Raw genomic sequence first — 23,053 nt, 5'->3', positions numbered from 1 at the left:
TTCACCTTTATATTTTCAAATTAAGATGTCTAATTTTTTGAACCGATTCCAGACGATTAAATTATTATTTTATATTATCTAAACGGTCGATTTTAATTACGGTTCTTACACGTCGGGGAGTTACATCCGATGGGATGCCCTCCCATGGAGACCACGACAACAGATGAAAACCATTTATTGCTAGCGATGGCGGGGCTGCATTCTTCTAAGGACAGTGGGCTTGAGGAGGAAGCGGAGGTGTGTGGTGTAGTGCTTGGAAAAAATACTGCGGGCTTTCAAGTTGGATTTGTCAAGGATGGAGAAGACGCACCTGTAGATTGTATGACCTTGAATGTTGCGGGCCTTGATGGAGGCAATGTCGAGATCGGGGTTGCCGTGGAAAATAGGGATGGATAGGCTTTGGAACAGGAGGAGCAGATGCTTGAAATAGGAGGACATGGATCAGAATGAGGCACTAGTTCAGAATGATATCATGGTAATTCTTCAAGAGCAGTGCAGTACAACAAAGAAGATGATATCATGGTAATTCTTCAAGATCAGAATGAAGCACTAGTTCAGAAGAGGAGATTGGCGAAGCAGAAAGAAAATGGATGAAGATGCAGACCCAGAAAACTGAAAAAGATGTGTAATAAAGTTTTAAAATAATTTTTAGCTCTTGGAATGTAAGGGAGTTACAGGGTGTTGGAAAACTGAATGTGGTGAAAGAACTGAAAAAGAAGCAAAAACTGAATATGTTTGGTTTGATTGAAACTAAGATGCAAGTTGTGATTAAGTTTGATATAGTACGTATTTAGGGGAGTGATGTTGTAGGGTGGGAGTTTGTAGGTTCGGAAGTCACGTCCGAGGGTCTGTTGTTAATGTGGAATGACATGCTGTCTAAAATGAATAACTGTTACAAAGGAGAGAGATGGTTATGTGTTGAAGGAGTGCTATTAAAAAATGAGTTTAATTGTGCTTTTTGTTTAGTATATGGTGCTCATACTAGAGTGAAAAAACTGGTTGTGTGAGAGGAACTGAGTTTTATAGCTGGGTTATGTCAAGTTCCGATATGTTACATGGGGGGACTTTAATGAGGTTATATAGATTGAAGAGAGAAAAGGTAAGGACAGGTTAACAGCTTCGGCAGAAGATTTTAAGGCTTGGGTCCAAAATATGCAGTTAGTGGACTTACCGTTGAATGATCGAAAATTTACATGGTTCAGAGGCCACTCTTGCAGTTGTATTGATAGAGTTCTATTAAGTGTAGAATGGATTGAGGAGTTCCCGAAGATTCGATTAAAAGGTGGATTGAGAGGTTTGTTAGATCACTGCGCAATTATAATTGAGGATTCTAAATTCAGAGGTGGACCATGACCTTTTCGAAGCTTAGATTCTTGGTTTACACATGAGGGTCTTTTAAGAATGGTCATGGAGAAATGGAGGAATCTAGGCGAGCTGCAGTTCACAAAGAAGCTGAAGGCTTTAACGTTGCCTTTGGGGAGATGGCATAAGGACAATTTTGGTGACGTGGACAAGAAAATTCAGCGCTTTGAGGAGGAGATCAAGAAGATAGATGATATGGCTGGCAATGGAGTTTATGATGGTATAGTAGAAGCTAGAAGGAAGGCTCTAGTAAGTTGTTGCAAGTAGTGATATGTGAGAAAAGAAATGTACTGAAAGCAAATGTCGCGATCCAGGCATGCAAAACACATGGATAAAAACACTAGGTACTTCCATAACATGGCGTCGACAAGAAGGAGGAATAATTGTATTGATGCATTAGTAATTAATGGAAGGTTGATAAGAAAGCAAGCTCGGATGAGGATTGCTATTAGAGAGTTTTATAAGGATTTGTATCATCAGGAGAGATCACCGGTTGTGGGATTTAGGGATGGTTTGGTAAATCAGATTGATGAAGAAGAGTCTGTAGCATTGGAGAGAATGCCGACAATGGAGGAGGTTAGAGAGGCGGTTTGGGATTGTGAATCATCTATGGCTCCAGGAAGTGATGGGTATAATATGAATTTCATTAAGAAGTGCTGAAATGATATTGGTGCAGAGTTCACGGCAGTTGTGCTGGAGTTTTTTTTCGGTCATCAAGGTTTTCTTCTGATTCGAATATTACGTGGGTGGCCTTAGCACCTAAGTTCATCGGTGCCAAGGAGATTAATGACCTCTGACCGATTAGCATGCTAGGTTGGGTATATAAAGTAATCTGTAAAGTGATAGTCCAAAGGATGAAAACATTGATGCCAGGTCTAGTAGGGGAGACTCAGAGTGCATTTGTGAAGGGTCAAAAAATACATGATGGGGGTACTTATTGCATGTGAAACAATGCAATGGTTAAAGATGAGGAAGAAGAAAGCGGCGATCATTAAATTAAACTTTCAGAAGGTGTATGACCGGGTAAAATGGAGTTTCGTGGATATTGTGTTACAGAAGATGGGCTTTGGTTGGAGGTGAAGGAAATGGGTGAAGGAGTGTGTTAGTACAACTTCTATGTCGATTTTGATAAATAGCTTACCAACTAAACTATTTAAGATGGAGAGGGTTTGAGACAAGATGATCCACTGTCTCCATTTTTATTTGTTCTTATTGTTGATGTTCTACATATGATGGTAGGGGAGGTAGCCAGAAATAGACGTATTTCTTTTGCTAGTTGGCAAGGATAACATAGAGTTGTCATATCTCCAGTTTGCAGATGACACTATATTATTCTGTCCATCGGAGGAGGAGACCATCAGAAACTATGCGAGGTTGCTAAGGTGTTTTGAGGTGATGTCGGGGTTAAGTATCAACTTCAATAAGTCTAGTTTGATCCCAATAAATTGTGAACAGCCGTGAACTTACAATATGTGCAACTTATTAGGATGTAAGGAAGCTAACCTTCCAATCAGATATCTTGGCATTTCTTTCAGGAGCAAACCCAACGTGAGTTAGAAGATAAAGTTAAGGAGAAGCTTAGCTTGTGGAAGACAAAAGTGCTCAATAAAGCGGGCAAGTTAGTCCTTATTAAATTTGTGTTGAATAGCTTGTCGGTGTACTATTTTAGCCTGTATAAGATGCCGAAGGCAGTGGTAGAAAAATTGATTTCGTTGCAGAAAAAATTCCTATAGAGTAAGGAGGAAGGCAGAAATGGTGTGGCACTAGTTAAGTGGGCAGTGGTTTAGGCTCCAAAAAGGTTGGATGGGTTGGGGTGGGTGATGCCGTGGTGAGAAGCACAACTCTCCTTTTCAAGTGGTGGTGGTGTTTCTCAAAAGAGGAGTGTCCATTGACGATGGCCAATTTGCATAGGTTAGGAATTTGATTATCAAAAATGGAATTGGCATTGCAAGTATAGTCCTAACCTAACAAATTGACCATCAATCAAATATTATCACAATTCAAATCAAAATATATTAACCGAGAGTATTTAGACTCCCGACTCGTTCTTCCCTAGGAGTTGCAATGAGATGTATAATTATTGGCTGAGAGAGAGAGCATGGGGAATTGAGAATGAAAGCAAGAGAGCAAGAGATGTAAATAGCAAGGAATTAAATGATCATGCAAAAAATTAAGAGAAAAGCAATTAAAGCAATGGAAATGGAAATCAAATACTAAAAAGAGCTCTTGGTAATAATTGGGGAATTTAGGATTCCTATCCTAGTTATGGACCACAAACATGGCAATTGTGTGGAATCAATCTAAATTAATCAATCCTCAAAAGCATAATTGATCTCAATCCATAAGTCCTAGTCAACTCACTAATAACTTAGTGAAAGACTAGCGTCAATGGAAACCAAACCAATTAACTATTCTCACACAATGCGGAATGGACATCCCCAACTCAATTCCACCCAAACATCCAATTTCTCAACCAAGAGTGTGAAAACTAGACATGCAAGAAATTAAACATCAAAGCAATAAAAGTCAAAAGCAAGGAAGATTAAAATGCAAGAAATCTCTTGGCAAGTAATTGAGGACTAAGGCTACCTATCCTAGACAATGACCACAAACATATGATGATCATGAAGAGTTAATCCTACTTAGTCAACCTTACATCGAAGATAAGTGAAATAGGCATAGTTAATTCCAATCCCTTAGTCCTATGTCAACACTAAGGGTCACATAGAGTCAAGGGAGACCAAATCAACTAATTACTCTAATGTATCAAACAAGAATGGACATCAATGACTCAAGGATCACCAAAGTCAACTATTCCAAGCCAAGAGTTAAGAAAAACTAAGTGAAAACTAAGCCAAGCATTTCATCAAACACGTGGTGTGCATGAGAATAAAATAATATTAAATTGCAATAAAATAAATTCTAAAAAACTACCAAAGCAAGAAAGCGACAATAATAATTAAAGGAAGCAATAAATGACATGAAAACATAAATTGCATTAATTAAAAGTAAAATTAACAAAAGTATCCATGAACATAAAAATAGAAAGATAAAGGAAATAACAAGAGAAATAAAGAAGAACAAAGAAGCAATAACAATAAATGACAAGTAAAAGTAAATAGAAACAAGAATTAAAAGTATAAATTATAAGAAATTAAACTAAAGAACCCTAATTCTAGAGAGATGGGGGAGCTTCTCTCTCTAGAAACTAAGAGAAAAGCAAGTAAAAGCTAAACCTAATTTCCCCCCCTTGTTTCTACTTGAATTGGGGTTGAAATAGCTTTAGAAATGAGTTGGATTGGGTTTTGGGGGCTCAGAAATTGCTGCCAACGAGTTACAAGTAATGAGGTCACGTAACAAGACTTGTGCGTACGCACAGATGTATGTGTACGCACACTTAAACTTATGTCCACTATAGCAAATTATATATCATTTTGAAGCTCCGGACGTTAGCTTTCCAATGCCGCTAGAATCGTCTCATTTGGAACTCTGTAGCTCAAGTTATGACCAATTTAGTACAGAGAGGTCAGGACTGGCAGATTTCCAAATCCTTCATTTCTTGAATTCTCCCATTTTGCATGCTTTTCTTCCACTTCTTCAATCCATACTTGCCTTGTAAGCCTAAAATTACTCAACAAACATATCAAGGCATCAAATAGAATTAAAGTGAATAAAATTTATCAATTATAAAGCTTAAAAAGCATGTTTTAACTTTCAAGCACAATTTAGGGAGCAATTATGAAACTATGCTATTTCAACGGATAAGTGCAAGAAAAGTTAATGAAATCCACCCAAATAGAGCAAATAAATACCATGAAATGTGGATTCATCATATCTCCACACTTAAACAATAGCATGTCCTCATGCTATACTCAAGAAGGAAACAAGGGGTATTACATTTATTCAAAGCAAGTAAACTACCTATATATAATCTATCCATATGAATGCAACTACTTAGTCAAAATAAATCAATTTTCAAGAAAGCATATATGAACATAGGGGCTAAAGCAATCTCAACCAAGTCAAATCCATAATTGATTAGAGTTATTGAAAAGCATTAACAACTTGCAAGGTAAACAATAATAATAAGTGGAAACATGTAATCAAACATTTGAACCCTCACCAGATGTGTATCCGCTCTAATCACTCAAGTGTATAGGGTTAATTCACTCATTTCTCTTTTAATCATGCTTTCTAAGATTTTTCTTGCATCTAACAATCAACATTTATTCAATGTATACATACAAATATCATGAGGGCTTTTCCATGGTTGTAATGGGACTAGGGTAAAGGTGAGGTTATATATGTGGTCAAGTGATCTTTAATTTTTCATCTTTGATTAGCCTAAGCTCTCACTAAACTTATATAACAATCTATACAACTCAAAGCAAACCTAACTACCCATTCCTCACTTTCTTACACACTCATGCATTTCCTTTTTAATCACAACTCATATGCATGGTTTTTGTTACTTTACTTTGGGGCACTGATGAATGTGGTTTTGCACCGGTTAGGATTTTTCACTTTCAAGATAACTTACGTTGCAAGTATAGACCAAATCGGCAAATTAAACCCCAAAAGTCAAATTTTAATATTTCTAATTTAAACCGAGAGTAATTCAACCTCGGGTCGTCTTTCCTAGGAGTTGCAATTAAGTGTCATATTATTGGCTATGAGAGAAATGGGGGTTGGAAGATTACAAGAGAGCAAGAAATATAAATGGCAAGAAATCAAAGTGCAAGAAGGTAGCTTAGCATGCAAGAAATTAAAAGTCAAAGCAATTAAAGCCAAGAAAGCAATAAAAGTGGAAATTGAAAGCTGAAAAGGACTCTTGGCAAGAAGTGGGTAATTAAGGATTCCTATCCTAGTTGTGGACCACAAACATGGTAATTGTGTATGAGTTAATCCCAATTAGTCAACCCTACATCGAGGATAAGTCAACTAGGCATAATTAATCTCAACCCCTAAGTCTTAAGTCAACACTAGTGGGCCACTTAGAGTCAAGGGAAACCAAATTAATTAACAACCCTCACACAATGTGGAATGGACCTCCACCACTCAAGTTCACCTAAACACCCAAATTTCCAACCAAGAGTGTGAGAAACTAAGTAAAAACCCAACTAAGTATTTTGTCAAACACTTGGTGAGCATGTAAAGAAAGCATGGTAAAATGACAAGAAATAATAAATGCTACAACTACCAAGCAAGAAAAATAAAGATAGCAACTCAATGAAGCAATAAATGACATGAAAAATAAAATTGCATTAAATGTAAATTAAAGTAACAAGAGTGTGCTCATAAACATAAAAAGCAACAAAATGAGAAATTAACATGATAAACTAAAGAGATTAAGACAATAAAGCAAAGAAAGGTAGAAGAAACTAGAATAAAACAAGAATGAAGCATAGAAATTACAAGGAAATTAAACTAGCTAACCCTAATTCTAGAGAGAAGGGGGAACTTCTCTCTCTAGAAAATAAACTACATGACTAAAATCTAACCCTAATTGCTCCCCCCTTCACATGAAGTGAGGCCTTGTCTAATATAGGAAGAATCAGCTTCAGAAGGTCCAAAAACTGGGCTCTGGAGGCCCAGAAATCGCCCCTAGCGATTTCCATTAAGTGAGTCACGTGCTGGGACGTGTGCAAACGCACAGGTGTGTGTGCACGCACACGTGCTGATTCTCTTCTTGTGCGTACGCACACATGGCTGAGTAGTTCTTGTGCGTACGCACAGAAGGTTGTGCATATGCACACTCCAATGTGTGCTTCTCCTTTGATTTCTTCATGTTTTCTTCCAATTCCATGCTTTCCTTCCACTCTTATCAATCCATTTCAACCTATTACACCTGAAATTACTCATCAAAGCCATCAAGGTATCGAATGGGATAAAAGTGATTAAAATATGCACAAAATTGCATGTTTTCACAATTAGGCTCAATTTAGGGAGACAATACAAAAGTATGTTATTCTAGTGAATAAGTGTGAGTTTATATGATGAAATCCATCCAATTCAAGCTAAAATATATCGTCAAATATGGACTCATCAATTTCCCCACACTTAAACAATAGCATGTCCTCATGCTAATCACAATCAAAGGAGAAGGAAAAAGAGGAAAAACAATTTATTCAATACAACCAACTACATGCATGCAATCACACTAAATGCTATCTATATATATGTACACTATGGTTCCTATTTAGTTTGGCACAAAACAAACAAGAGATTCTAATTAATCCAAAACAAGCCTTAGGGCCAAGGCAAAGAATTAATGCACTATGATCAACGCCCAAAGAATTGAATTGATATTTTCAAAACTAACCAACAAACAACTTGCAAGAAGATACAATCTAAGGCACAAGAACATAGAATTGAGCGACCGAACCCCTCACCAGATGTGTATTCACTCAATTCGCTCAGTGTTTAAGGTTTAATCACTCAATTCTTCTTTAATCATGTTTCTCAAAGATTTATAAGTCATCTAACAATCAACACTTATTTAGTGCATGCATACAAATATCAAGAGGACTTATTCATGGGTTGAATGGAGCTAGGGTCAAGGTAGGATGCATATGGTCAAGTGGGCTAGAATTTGAATCTTTGATCAACCTAAGCTTCCCACCTAACCTATGACAACTTATACAATTCAAAGCTAACCTAACTACCCATTCCTCACTTTTTCACATACTCATGTATTCTCTTTTTGATCGTCACACATATGCATTGATTCTTATTGACTTCACTTTGGGGCATTTTGTCCCCTTTTTATTACTTTTCTTTTTTATTCTTTTCTATATTTTATTCTTTTATTTATTTTTCTCATCATTTTTTTTTCTTTTTCAAACTAAAATATATACAAGAACATCAATGCATATGGTTTAACATAATTCATACATGAGTATGTACCCAATTCCCAATATTTTGACAAAAACATAAAAATACGCTTTTATCCCAACCAATGTTCCCAAACTTCCCAAACTTAAATGATAAACACACTCACTAGCCTAAGCTAATCAAAGATCCAAACAAGGGACATTTATTATTTTTCACTTAAGGCTTATGATGTGCTAAAATTAAGAACAAATGGGTTTAGCATAGGCTCAAAGTTGGTTAACAATGGAAGATGAAGGGTAGGCTATTTGGGTAAGTGAGCTATTTGAAACAATGGCCTCAATCATATACATGCATTCATACACAAAATAATGGACATATAGAATCAAGAAAATCAAAGATTACAATCATAAAAGGAGTTTATCACACAAGAACAAATTTTATGGTTGAAGATGTGCAACCATACAATTAAAGATCAAATCTCACAAGGTATGTTGTTCTAGCTCTTTTCTATATTCTATGAAAAATACTTCAAGCAAGTTTGAAAAATAATTTCTCAATTCAATCAATGGCATGCCCTAAAAGGGATTTCATGAAAATTTCTTGTTGTTTTTACCAAAATTATTCAATCTAACATGTAACATACAAATATTTACTACCCTAATACTATAAGCGTTAAAGAAATATTTACAAATAAACCAAACCAAGCAAAGTGCAAATAAGACAAAAATTGCAAAAATTGGAGAAAAAGAACAAAAAAGAATATTACAAAGTGTCTGAGAAGAGAAATTTTTACACCCCTTGAAGTTGGCAATCCTCCCCCACACTTAAATAATGCACAGTCCTCCGTGCACGCACATGATCCGGGGATGAAGGGCTTTGCGGCTCCACCTTTAGCCGGTGGGCTCCGGGGGCTCCGGTTGCTTTGGAAACAAATAAATAACAATTGAGGAGAAGTTAGATGTGCATGTGGTATGATAGAAAACCATGTGTGCATTCCAATTATGCGTGTGGTTGGAACACACACAACGGCCAGTTAAAACGGCATCCACACATTCAAAAAGTAATAACATGTGTTTCTCAATTAAGTAACCTATGCTGCAATTAAAGAATAAGTAAAACTTGAGGCACAAGCAATCCTAGGTAACCACAAAAGTTAATTGAGTATTTGATATTGGTTATTGAAACTGTGCACGTGAAAGCGCAAGATTGGTATAAAATAGCACAATAAACAACAACTAATCCCATAATGAACGGAAAATCCTTATTCATCAGGAAACATAATGAAAAAGTCACATGGGAAGGTAATTGTTACAAAAAGTGATAAGCTTGATAAAAATCAAGTTAAGTCACTCAAACAAATGCAAAGTATTAACAAAGAACAAGTACCAAAAATGTGGTGAATTTGATATGCAAGTCATGATGAACAAGTAATTTCAACTCAAATCACTTGACCCAATGCACTCATATAATTTGTCCTAGTGGTACAATCAAAATATGAGTAGCCAAACCCACTAGGTACTTGGTAAGTTAAGGCAAAGTATAAGGGCATTGGTGTAAGTTTCAAGCAAGAAGCAACCCTATCAAAATTAAGCAACACTTGCAATTTATTCACTTAACAGGCAAGTAAAGCAAAACTAATGAAATTACTAAAATAAAAATGAAATGTAAACAAAATAGACATGAACAAGCATAAAATAGGGTGAAAGGGGGAGAAGAGAGAGGAAGAGAAAAGAAAAAAAGAAGTAGAGAGAATGAAGAAGAGATAAGAAGCATAAAAGTGAGAAAATAGGGGCGTGTGCGTTTGCACACTATGAGGAAAGAGAAAGGTATGCGCTCGCACACTCTATCCGAGCGCTCCTGGCAGAAGAGGGAGTAAGAAGTGTGCGTGCGCACAAGGGTGTGCTGATAAACCCATATTTTATGATGTATTTTGTGCTTAGTTTGAGTGATTTATTCAATCCTTCACCCACTTATTCATGTTAATTGCATGGTTTTACTTTCCCTTCCTTATTATGTGATGTATGTGAAAAACATATTTCCTATGCTTTAAAATTAATTATTTCAATTACCTTTATTTCCATTCGATGCTGTGATTAGTGTGTTGAGTAGTTTCAGATCTTCTAAGGCAGGAATGACTCAAAGGATGGAAAGGAAACATACAAAAATGGAAGGAAAGCGCAAAATCGAGTCCTTGAAGAAACTGATATCCACGCGATCGCATGGACGACGCGATCGCGTGCCAAGCACGAATCAGCAGCGACGCGGCCGCATGAATGACGCGACCGCGTGGCAAGGAAAAGCTCCGAATGACGTGACCGCGTGACCCACGCGGACGCGTGACAGAGGCTACGCACCAGAAATTGCAGAAAACGCTCATAGCGAATTCTGAAGCCCTTTTTGGCCCAAATCCAAGTCCAGAAGGCATAGACCAGAGGTTATGAAGTGAAGGAATGCATCCATTCAAAGAGAGCTCGCCAATTTCCAGTTCTCATGTTTTAGATCTAGTTTTGAGAGAGGTTCTCTCCTTTCTCTCTTAGGATTAGGATTTAGGACTTCTCTTAGTTTTAGGAGTAACTCTCAATCCCAGGTTCTTTATTTTTATTTATTCTTCCAATTTAGTTTATCAACTCTTCATGTTAGATTACAATTTCACTTATTAATGTTATTTGAGGTATTTAAATTCATGATTGGTTTCTTTAATTTATGTTATTGTTGCTTTACATCTGAAGGCATTTTTATTCCAGCAATTTTACTTTTTCCTCTTTTGGTTTTGGTTAAGAAAGCAGTAACTCAGGAGTTATCTTATCTCAACATAATTGATAACTGTTATCTTTGCTAATTGAATTGAACTTCAATAATCCCAACCTTTTCTTAGGAAATAAATAGGATTCGAAGATCAAGCCAATTAGTCCCTTGACTTTCCTTTGCTTTAGTAAAGGTTGACTAAGTGGAATTAAGATTCGACTTTCATTGTTGTTGATAAGAATAACTAAGCCTGGACTTCCAATTTCTCATACCTTGCCAAAATTTTGCTTTACAGTATTTGTTTATTTATTTTAATTGCTATTTAAATCAATTGTCATATTTGTCCCTCATTCTTAAAACCCCCAATTCTACAATCTCCATAACCAATAATAAGAACATACTTATCCGCAGTTCCTTGAGAAGACGACCCGAGGTTTGAATACTTCGGTTATCAATTTTTAAGGGGTTTGTTACTTGTGACAACCAAAACTTTTGTAAGAAAGGTTGATTGCTTGGTTTAGTAACTATACTTACAACGAGAGTTTACTATAACCTCTAAACCGTCAATCTTCAGCTCTTTCATGTGCGCATGCACAGAAGACTCTCTCTTTTTTTTTTTGGGAAAGGGTCATGTGTGCGTGCATCATGTGGATTTTTTAAGGACATCACCACTAAAGATTGGATTTGAGTCCCCTGAATTTCTAGAAAGGATTCATGGTGATATATGTGGACCTATTCATCCACCATATGGATCTTTTAGATATTTTATGGTCCTAATAGACGCATCTTTGAGATGGTCACATGTGTGCTTATTTTCTTGTAACCTGGCGTTTGCGAGATTACTTGCTCAAATTATTCGATTAAAAGCACAGTTTTCAGAAAATCCAATCAAAGCAATTCGCCTTGATAATGCTGAGGAATTTACTTCCCAAGCCTTTGATGTTTATTGTATGGCTAATGGAATAAGTGTTGAACATCCTGTAGCTCATGTTCACAAACAAAATGGGTTAGCAGAATCACTTATTAAACATCTCTAATTCATTACTAGACCCTTACTTATGAGAACAAATATTCCAACCTCAGCTTGGGGGCATGCTATTTTACATGCCGCAGCACTTATTCGTTTGAGGCCAACGAATTACCATCAGTTCTCTCCTATGCAATTAGCTTTTAGCCAGCATCCAAATGTTTCCCATTTAAGAATATTCGGGTGTGTGATATATGTGCCAATTGCACAACTTTCTCGCACCAAAATAGGACCCCAAAGAAAATTGGGGATATATGTTGGATATGATTCTCCCTCTATAGTAAGGTATCTTGAGATACAATCTGGGGATGTATTTAAAGCCCGATTTGTAGATTATCATTTTGATGAATCAAAATTTCCAACATTAGGGGAAGAGAATAAGCTTCCTGAAAAGGAACTTAATTTGAAAGTATCATCTTTGATGCATTTGGATCCTCGATTAGGGCAATGTGAACTAGAAGTTTAAAAGATTATACATTTGCAAAGAATAAAAAATGAATTGCCTGATGCATTTTCCGATACAAAGAAGATAACCAAATCTTATATACCAGCAAAAAATTCCCCAATTCGAATTGAGGTCCCAGTCGGACAAATAGTCACTGAAACAAATTCACACCAGAAGCGTGGCAGGCCTGTCGGTTCCAAAGACAAAAATTCTCGAAAAAGAAAAGAGGTAAATACCGTTTCTATTGAAAAAGACAGAGTAAAGACACCGTTGTCCAAAATTATGATATAGTTTTAACGCCAGAAGACGTTTAGGTACCTGAAAATTGTAAAAATGATGAGATCTCGATAAATTATGTCTTTACAGGAGAGAAATGGGACCAAAATAAGACAATTGTCAATGAATATTTGCATATAATGTGGCATTAAATATCATACATGAAAGTAAGGATCTTGAGCCAAGATCAGTCGAAGAATGTCGACAAAGAAATGATTGGCCAAAATGGGAAGAAGCCATGAAGACTGAGTTAGACTCACTTGCAAAACGTGAAGTCTTCAGACCTGTAGTTCGTACACCAGAAGATGTAAAACCTGTTGGATACCGATGGGTATTTGTGAGAAAACGAAATGAGAAAAATGAAGTTGTACGCTACAAAGCTCAACTTGTAGCACAAGGTTTCTCACAAAAGTTTGGTATAGATTATGAAGAAATGTATTCCTCTGTAGTGGATGCGATAACATTGCGTTATTTGGTCAGTTTATCTGCATATCATAAACTGCATATGAATTTAATGGATGTGGTAACGGCCTATTTATAGAGATCATTAGATCGTGATATCTATATAAATGTCCCTGAAGGATTAAAGATATATAAATCATCCAATGAATATTCACAGGGGTTATACTCAATCAAATTGCAAAGATCTTTATATGGTCTAAAGCAATCTGGACGAATGTGGTATAATTATCTTACGGAGTATCTGGCCAAAAACGAATTTAAGAATGATGATATCTGCCCATGTGTTTTCATAAAGAAATCTGCATCTGAATTCATTATAATTGCTATGTACGTTGATGATTTGAATATCATTGAAACTCTTGAAGAGATTCTAACAATTATAAAAAACGCTGAAAGAAGAGTTTGAGATGAAAGATCTTGGAAAGACTAAATTTTGTCTCAACCTGTAGATTGAGCATACAACAAATGGGATCTTCATTCATCAAACAACATACACAGAAAAGATCTTGAAGAGATTTTATATGGATAAGTCACATCCATTAAGTACCCCAATAATCGTAAGGTCTTTGGATGTGGAAAATGATCAATTCCGTCCTAAGGAAGAAAATGAAGATATCCTTGGTCCTGAAGTACCATATCTTAGTGTCATTGGAGCGCTAATGTATCTTGCTAATAACACACGACCCGATATATCATTTGTTGTGAATTTACTAGCAAGATATAGTTTCTCTCCAACCAGAAGACATTGGAATGGAATCAAACAAATCTTTCAATATCTTCATGGAACGGTTGTGATGAGCGGATAATTTATATGTTTTTTGGCATTGTTTTTAGGTAGTTTTTAGTATGTTTTAGTTACTTTTTATGCAAAAATCACATTTCTGGACTTCACTATGAGTTTTTGTATTTTTCTATAATTTTAGGTATTTTCTGGCTGAAATTGAGGGACCTGAGCAAAAATCTGATTCAGAGGCTGAGAAAGGACTGCAGATGCTGTTGGATTCTGACCTCCCTGCACACAAACACATTTTTCTAGAGCTACAGAAGTCCAATTGGCGCATTCTCAATTAGGCTGGAAAGCTAACATCTTGGGCTTTCCAGCAACGAATAATAGTTTATACTTTGCCCGAGATTTGATGGCCCAAACTGGCATCAAAACTGGCACCAAAACTGGAGTTAAAATGCCGGAACTGGCACCAAAACTGGAGTTAAACACCCAAACTGGCATCCAAGCTGGCGTTTAACTCTAGAAAAGGCCTATGCACGTGTAAAGCTCAATGCTCAGCCCAAGCACACACCAAGTGGACCCCAGAAGTGGATTTTTGTACTATCTACACTTAGTTACTCAATTTCTGTAATCTTTAGTAACTAGTTTAGTATAAATACTAGTCTTTCCTATTGTATTTGGACCTTTATCATCTTTTATCAACTTCATGCTTGGCTGGCCTCACGGCCATGCCTAGGCTATTTTCTCTTATGTATTTTCCAACGGTGGAGTTTCTACACCTCATAGATTAAGGTGCGGAGCTCTGCTATTCTTCATGAATTAATGCAAGTACTATTATTTCTCTTTCAATTCACGCTTACTTCTTCTCCAAGATATACTCTTGTACTTAATTCAGTTAAGTCAGAATGAAGGGGTGACCCGTGACAATCACCCACTATCTTCGTTACTCGCTTAGCCAAGATCCGCGTGCCTGACAACCACAAGCGGTCTACATGATGTTCAACGTAGTCATTGGAAGACAGTCGGAGTATATTCTCTTGGATCTCTGATCCACGGATTTGACTTGCCCCTCCTGACAACAGAGCATTCAAATCCGTGAGATTAGAACCTTCATGGTAGATGCTAGAACCAATTGGCAGCATTCCTGAGATCCGGAAAGTCTAAACCTTGTATGTGGTATTCCGAGTAGGATCTGGGATGGGATGACTGTGACGAGCTTCAAACTCATGAATGTCGGGCGCAGTGACAGTGTGAAAAAGGATAGAGAGATCCTATTCTGACACAAGTGAGAACCGACAGATGATTAGCCGTGCGGTAGTCGTGCCTGGTATTTTTCATCCGAGATGAGAGATCCGACAGTTGATTAGTCGTACAGAAACCGTACCTGGACCATTTTTACTGAGAGGACGGATGGTAGCCATTGACAATGGTGATCCACCAACATACAACTTGCCATGGAAGGGAACACGCATGATTTGATGAAGACAATAGGAAAGCAGAGGTTCAGAAGCAACAAAGCATCTCCAAACGCTTATCTGAAATTTCCACCAATGAATTACATAAGTATCTTTATTTTAATTTACGTTTTATTTATCTTTCAATTATCAAAACTCATAACCAATTGAATCTGCCTGACTAAGATTTACAGGATGACCATAGCTTGCTTCAAGCCGACAATCTTCGTGGCATCGACCCTTACTCGCGTAAGGTTTTATTACTTGGACAACCCAGTGCACTTGCTGGTTAGTTGTACCGGAGTTGTGAAAAGTGTGATCAATTCCGTGCACTAAGTTTTTGGCACCGTTGCCGGAGATTGTTCGAGTTTGGACAACTGACGGTTCATCTTGTTGCTTAGATTAGGTAACATTCTTTCTTGTTTCAACCTTTATTTTGTTTTCAAGAAGTTTTTAAAAATATTTTAAAAAAAAGTTTTCGGAAAAAAAAAATGTTCTTCAGAATTTTTAAGAATGAATTCCACCTTAAAGCTCCATGATGATATGTTGAAGCTTGGCTGGCTATTAAGCCATGTCTAATCTTTTAGACTGAAGCTTCCACTTATCATTGCAGCTATTGGAGGAGCCTTTGGATTTTCATTTATAATTATGTGCTAAAGCTTGGTTGGCCATTTGGCCATGTCTAATTCTTTTAGACTGAAGCTTTAGACTAACATTGCACGAATCCTGGAATTCTTATTAAAAATTTTGAATTCCTTTATTTCCTTTTTCCAAAATAATTTCGAAAAAATACAAAAAAATTTAATAAAATCATAAAAACCAAAAAATTTTGTGTTTCTTGTTTGAGTCTTGTGTCAAATTTTAAGTTTGGTGTCAATTACATTTTTTTTAATTTTCTTAAAATTTTTGAAAATTCATGCATTATGTTCTTCATGATCTGCAAGTTGTTCTTGATGATTTTCTTTGTTTGATCTTTACATTTTCTTATTTTGTGTCTTTTCTTATTTTTCATATGCATTTTCGAATTATTAGTGTCTAAAGTTTAAAAATTTTTAAGTTTGGTGTCTTGCATGTCTTTCTTTTCTTAAAACTTTTCAAAAATATGTTCTTGATGTTCATCATGATCTTCAAAGTGTTCTTGGTGTTCATCTTGACATTCAAAGTGTTCTTGCATGCATTATTTGTTTTGATCTTAAATTTTTATGTTTTGTTTCATTTTGTTGTTTTTCTCTCTCATCATTAAAAATTCAAAAGTAAAAAAAATATCTTTTCCTTATTCTTCTCATAATTTTCGAAATTTTGAGTTGACTTGGTCAAAATTTTTAAAATTTAGTTGTTTCTTGTTAGTCAAGTCAAAATTTCAATTAAAAACTTTATCTTTTCAAATCTTTTTCAAAATTAATTCTTTTTCATTTTTTTATGATTTTCGAATTTCATTCTTAAAATTTTTCAAAATCTTTTTTATTTTTCTTTTAATGTTTTCAAAAATTTTAAAACTAATTTTTCAAAATCTTTTTCTTAATTTTATTTCATATTTTCGAAAATCGTTGCTAACAATTAATGTTTTGATTCAAAAATTTCAAGTTTGTTACTTTCTTGTTAAGAAAAATTCAATCTTTAAATTCTAGAATCATATCTTTTAGTTTCTTGTTAGTCAAGTCATCTTTTTAATTTCTTTTTCAATTCTTTTTCAAAATAAATTTCAATCATATCTTTTTAAAATTTTAATTTCAAAATATTTTTCTAACTTCTTATCTTTTCAGATTTATTTTCAAATCTTTTTCAACTAACTACTTGACTTGTTTGTTTTAATCTTAAAAAGTTTACTATTTCTTATCTTTTTCAAAACCACCTAACTACTTTTCCACTTCTAATTTTCGAAAATCACTAACCACTTTTTCAAAATTCTTTTTAATTAACTAATTATTTTAAATTCTAATTTTATTTTATTTCTTTTAATATTTTCAAACACTAACTAAATAATTAAAATAAAAATAAAATATTTTTCTTTTATTTTACTTAAAAAAATTTGAATACTCTTTCTCTCTCATCTCTTTCTATTTATTTTATTTATTTACTAACACTTCTCTTCTCTCTTAGTATTCGAATTTATTCTCTCTCTCATCTCTTTCTATTTATTTTATTTAATTACTAACACTTCTCTTCTACTCATAATTCGAACCCCTCTCTCTTCTCTCTGTTCGAATTACTCATCTCCTCTCACTTCTCATTCTTCTATTCTTCTATTCTTATACTCACATAAAGGAATCTCTATACTGTGACATAGAGGATTCCCATTCTCTCTTTATTCTCTTCTTTTTCATATGAGCAGGAACAAGGATAAGGACAACCTGAAAGGACTCTGAAGAGGAAGCTAAGAGAAGCTAAAGCACAACACTCCGAAGAGGACCTTACAGAAAATTTTGAAAAAGAAGCAGACATGGGAGCCGAACCCAAAAACAATGCTAGAGATGCAAGGAAGATGCTTGGTGACTTTACTGCACCAACTTCCAACTTCTATGGAAGAAGCATCTCAATTCTTGCAATTGGAGCAACCAACTTTGAGCTTAAGCCTCAATTAGTTTCTCTAATGCAGCAGAATTGTAAGTTTCATGGACTTCCATTGGAAGATCCTCATCAGTTCTTAGCTGAATTCTTGCAAATTTGTGACACTGTTAAGACCAATGGGGTTGATCCCGAGGTCTATAGACTTATGCTTTTCCCCTTTGCTATAAGAGACAGAGCTAGGATATGGTTGGACTCACAACCTAGAGAAAGCATGAACTCTTGGAAAAATTTGGTCAATGCTTTCTTGGCCAAACTCTTTCCACCTCAAAAAATGAGCAAGCTTAGAGTGGAAGTTCAAACCTTCATACAGAAGGAAGGTGAAACCCTCTATGAAGCTTGGGAAAGATACAAGCAATTGATCAGAAGGTGTCCTTCTGACATACTTTCAGAATGGAGCATCTTAGATATATTCTATGATGGTCTGTCTGAATTGTCCAAGATGTCATTGGACCACTCTACTGGTGGATCTCTTCATCTGAAGAAAACACCTGCAGAAGCCCAGGAACTCATTAATATGGTTGCAAATAACCAGTTCATGTATACTTCTGAAAGAAATTCTGTGAATAATGGGATGACTCAGAAGAAATGAGTTCTTGAGATTGATACTCTGAATGCCATATTGGCTTAGAATAAAATATTGACTCAGCAAGTCAATATGATTTCTCAGAATCTGACTGGAATGCAAGCTGCATCCGGCAGTACTAAAGAAGCTTCCTCTGAATGATAAGCTTATGACCCTGAGAATCCTGCAATGGAAGAGGTGAATTACATGGGAGAATCCCATGGAAACACCTAAAATCCTTCATGGAGAAATCATCTAAATTTCTCATAGAAGGATCAACAGAAGCCTCAACAAGGCTTCAATAATAATAATGGTAGGAGAAATAGGTTTGGCAATAGCAAGCCTTTTCCATCATCTTTTCAGCAACAGACAGAGAATTCTAAGCAGAGCCTCTCTGACTTAGCAACTATAGTCTCTGATCTATCTAAGACCACTCTCAGTTTCATGACTGAAACAAGGTCCTCCATCAGAAATTTGGTGGCACAAGTGGGTCAGCTGAGTAAAAGAGTTACTGAAATTCCTCATAGTACTCTCCCAAGCAATACAGAAGAAAATCCAAGGAGAGAGTGCAAGGCCATCAATATATCCAAAGTGGCCGAACCTATAGAGGAGGAAGAGGCAATGATTTACACTAAGGAAGACCTCAATGGACGTCCACTGATCACTAAGGAGTTCCCTAATGAGGAACCAAAGAAATCTGAGGCTCATACAGAGACCATAGAGATTCCACTGAACTTACTATTGCCATTCATGAGCTCTAATGAGTATTCTTCCTCTGAAGAGGATGAAGATATTATTGAAGAGCAAGTTGCTCGGTATCTAGGAGCAATCATGAAGCTAAAGGCCAAGTTATTTGGTAATGAGACTTGGGAGGATGAAACTCCATTGCTCATCAATGAACTGAATACCTTGGTTCAGCAGAAATTACCTCAGAAGAAACCAGATCCCGGAAGGTTCTTAATACCTTGTACCATAGGTACCATGACCTTTGAGAAGGTTCTGTGTGACCTGGGGTCAGGTATAAATCTCATGCCACTCTCTGTAATGGAGAAACTAGGGATCTTTGAGGTACAAGCTGCAAGAATCTCACTAGAGATGGCAGACAAATCAATGAAACAGGCTTATGGACTTGTAGAGGATGTCTTAGTGAAGGTTGAAGGCCTTTACATCCCTGCTGACTTCATAATCCTAGACACTGGGAAGGATGAGGATGAATGCATCATCCTTGGAAGGCCCTTCCTAGCCACAACAAGAGCTGCGATTGATGTGGACAGAGGAGAGTTAGTCCTGCAATTGAATGAGGACTACCTTGTGTTTAAGACTTAAGGATCTTCCTCTGTAACCATGGAGAGGAAGCATGAAAAGCTTCTCTCAATACAGAGTCAAGTAGAGCCCCCACATTCAAACTCTAAGTTTGGTGTTGGGAGGCCACCATCATGCTCTGAGTGTCTGTGAAGCTCTATAAGAGCTCACTGTCAAGCTATTGACATTAAAGAAGTGCTTATTGGGAGGCAACCCAATCTTATTTATCTATGTTAGTTACTTTTTCATTTCATTTTCCATTGTTAGTTTATGTTTTCTTTAGGTTGATGATCATGTGGAGTCACAAAAACAGTTGCAGAATTAAAGCGGAATAAAAAATAGCACACCCTGGAGGACAAGCTTACGGGCATTTAAACGCCAGTAAGGATAGCAGAATAGGCGTTTAACGCCCAGTCTGGCAGCATTATGGGCGTTAAATGCAAGAATTGGCAGACAGAGTGGCGTTTAACGCCAGAAAATAATGTCTGGCTGGCATTAAACGCCAGAAAGGGGCATCAGCCTGGCGTTTAACGCCAGGAAAGACAACAAACTGGCGTTTAAACGCCAGACATGGCACACAGAGGGTGTTTAAACACCAGAAAGGTGTAGGGACCAGAATTCCTTGACACCTCAGAATCTGTGAACCCCACAGGATCCCCACCTACCCCAACTCACTCTCGCTCATTTTCACACCTTTCCATAACACTCTTCCCCAAAATTACCTCCACCAATCACCTCCATTTCTCCTCCAAAACCATCATATAACCCACCTACCCCCACTCATACAAATTCAAACCATCACTCCTTCAATTTCACACATCATAAACACTTAAACGCCCATTGGCCGACTTCAAAACACCCCTCTATCTCCTCCATTTCTTCTTCTTCTCCTCCTTTCTTTCTTCTTTTGCTCGAGGACAAGCAAACCTTTTAAGTTTGGTGTGGAAAAAAAGCTCTGCTTTTTATTTTTCCATAACCATTAATGGCACCTAAGGCCGGAGAAACCTCTAGGAAAAGGAAAGAGAAGGCAGTTGCTTCCAACTCCGAGTCATGGGAGATGGAGAGATTCATCTCAAAAGCCCATTACTAGAAAGAGGATGGAGAAAATAAGAGAGCCCACTCATGGACCTCAACAAGAGCATGAGGAAGTCCCTCATCAAGAAATCCCTGAGATGCCTCAAGGGATGCATTTTCCTCCACACAACTATTGGGAGCAACTCAACACCTCTTCAGGAGAATTGAGTTTCAACATAGAGTAACTAAGGATGGAGCACCAAGAGCACTCCATTATCCTCCATGAAATCAGAGAGGACCAAAGAGCCATGAGGGAAGAGCAACAAAGGCAAGGAAGAGACATTAAAGAGCTCAAACACTCCATAGGATCTTCAAGAGGAAGAACTAGCCACCGTCACTAAGGTGGACCCGTTCTTTAATTTCCTTGTTCTTATTTTTCTGTTTTTCGTTTCTATGCTTTATGTTTTGTCTATGTTTGTGTCTTTATTACATGATCATTAAGGTTTAGTGTCTATGTCTTAAAGCTATGAATGTTCCATGAATCTTTCACCTTTCTTAAATGAAAAATGTTTTCTGAAAAAGAAAAAGAAGTACATGAATTTCGAATTCTATCTTGAAAATAGTTTAATTATTTTGATGTGGTGGCAATACTTTTTGTTTTCTGAATGAATGCTTGAATAGTGAATATTTTTTATAGTGAAGTTTATGAATGTTAAAATTGTTGGCTCTTGAGAGAATAATGAAAAAAGAGAAATATTATTGATGATCTGAAAAATCATAAAATTGATTCTTAAAGCAAGAAAAAGTAGTGAAAAACACAAAGCTTGCGAAAAAACATGGCAAAAAATAAAGAAAAAGAAAAAGCAAGCAGAAAAAGCCAATAGCTCTTTAAACCAAAAGGCAAGAGCAAAAAGCCAGTAACCCTTTAAACTAAAAGGAAAGGGTAAAGAGGATCCAAGGCTTTGAGCATCAGTGGATAGGAGGGCCCCAAAGGAATAAAATTCCGGCCTAAGCGGCTAAATCAAGCTGTCCCTAACCATGTGCTTGTGTCATGAAGGTCCAAGTGAAAAGCTTGGGACTGAGTGGTTAAAGTCGTGATCCAAAGCAAAAGAGTGTGCTTAAGAACTCTGGGCACCTCTAACTGGGGGACTCTAGCAAAGCTGAGTCACAATCTGAAAAGGTTCACCCAGTTATGTGTCCGTGGCATTTATGTATCCGGTGGTAATACTAAAAAACAAAATGCTAAGGGTCACGGCCAAGACTCATAAAGTAGCTGTGTTCAAGAATCAGCATACTAAACTAGGAGAATCAATAACACTATCTGAATTCTGAGTTCCTATGGATGCCAATCATTCTGAACTTCAAAGGATAAAGTGAGATGCCAAAATTGTTCAGAAGCAAAAAGCTACTAGTCCCACTCATCTAATTGGAAATAAGCTTCATTGATATTTTGAAATTTATTGTATTTTCTCTTATTTTTATCCTATTTTGTTTTTAGTTGCTTGGGGACAAGCAATAATTTAAGTTTGGTGTTGTGATGAGCGGATAATTTATACGCTTTTTGGCAGTTTTAGGTAGTTTTTAGTATGTTTTAGTTACTTTTTATTATATTTTTATTAGTTTTTGGACTTTTATCATCTTTTCTGGACTTTATTATGAGTTTTTGTGTTTTTCTGTAATTTCAGGTATTTTCTGGCTGAAATTGAGGGACCTGAGCAAAAATCTGATTCAGAGGCTGAGAAAGGACTGCATATGCTGTTGGATTCTGACCTCCCTGCACTCAAACGCATTTTTCTGGAGCTACAGAAGTCCAATTGGCACGTTCTTAATTGGGCTGGAAAGCTAACATCTTGGGCTTTCCAGCAATGTGTAATAGTTTATACGTTTCTCGAGATTTGATGGCCCAAACTGGCGTTCAACGCCAGCCAGAGACCTTTTTCTGGCGTAAAACGCCGGAACTGGCACCAGAACTGGAGTTAAACGCCCAAACTGGCATCCAAGCTGGCGTTTAACTCTAGAAAAGGCCTATTCACGTGTAAAGCTCAATGCTCAGCCCAAGCACACACCAAGTGGGCCCCGAAAGTAGATTTCTGCACTATCTGTACTTAGTTACTCAATTTCTATAATCCTTAGTAACTAGTTTAGTATAAATACTAGTCTTTCCTATTGTATTTGGACCTTTATCATCTTTTATCAACTTCATGCTTGGCTAGCCTCACGGCCATGCCTAGGCTATTTTCTCTTATGTATTTTCCAACGGTGGAGTTTCTACACC

General features: G+C 36.6%; 1 non-coding gene across 1 annotated transcript; it reads right to left on the bottom strand.

Annotated features, from left to right (window-relative positions):
* Positions 1-18,177: 18,177 nt before the first annotated feature.
* LOC148571178 (small nucleolar RNA R71) lies at positions 18,178-18,281 on the bottom strand. The gene has a single exon (XR_015908050.1). It is a non-coding gene; the product is annotated as a small nucleolar RNA R71 (small nucleolar RNA).
* Positions 18,282-23,053: the final 4,772 nt, after the last annotated feature.

The sequence above is a fragment of the Arachis ipaensis genome, chromosome B3, assembly GCF_059453495.1.
Source record: "Arachis ipaensis isolate K30076 ecotype BB chromosome B3, ASM5945349v1, whole genome shotgun sequence".
Lineage (NCBI taxonomy): Eukaryota > Viridiplantae > Streptophyta > Magnoliopsida > Fabales > Fabaceae > Arachis > Arachis ipaensis.
The sequence above is the reverse complement of the archived record's forward strand: the minus strand, read 5'-3'. Positions and strand labels throughout refer to the sequence as shown.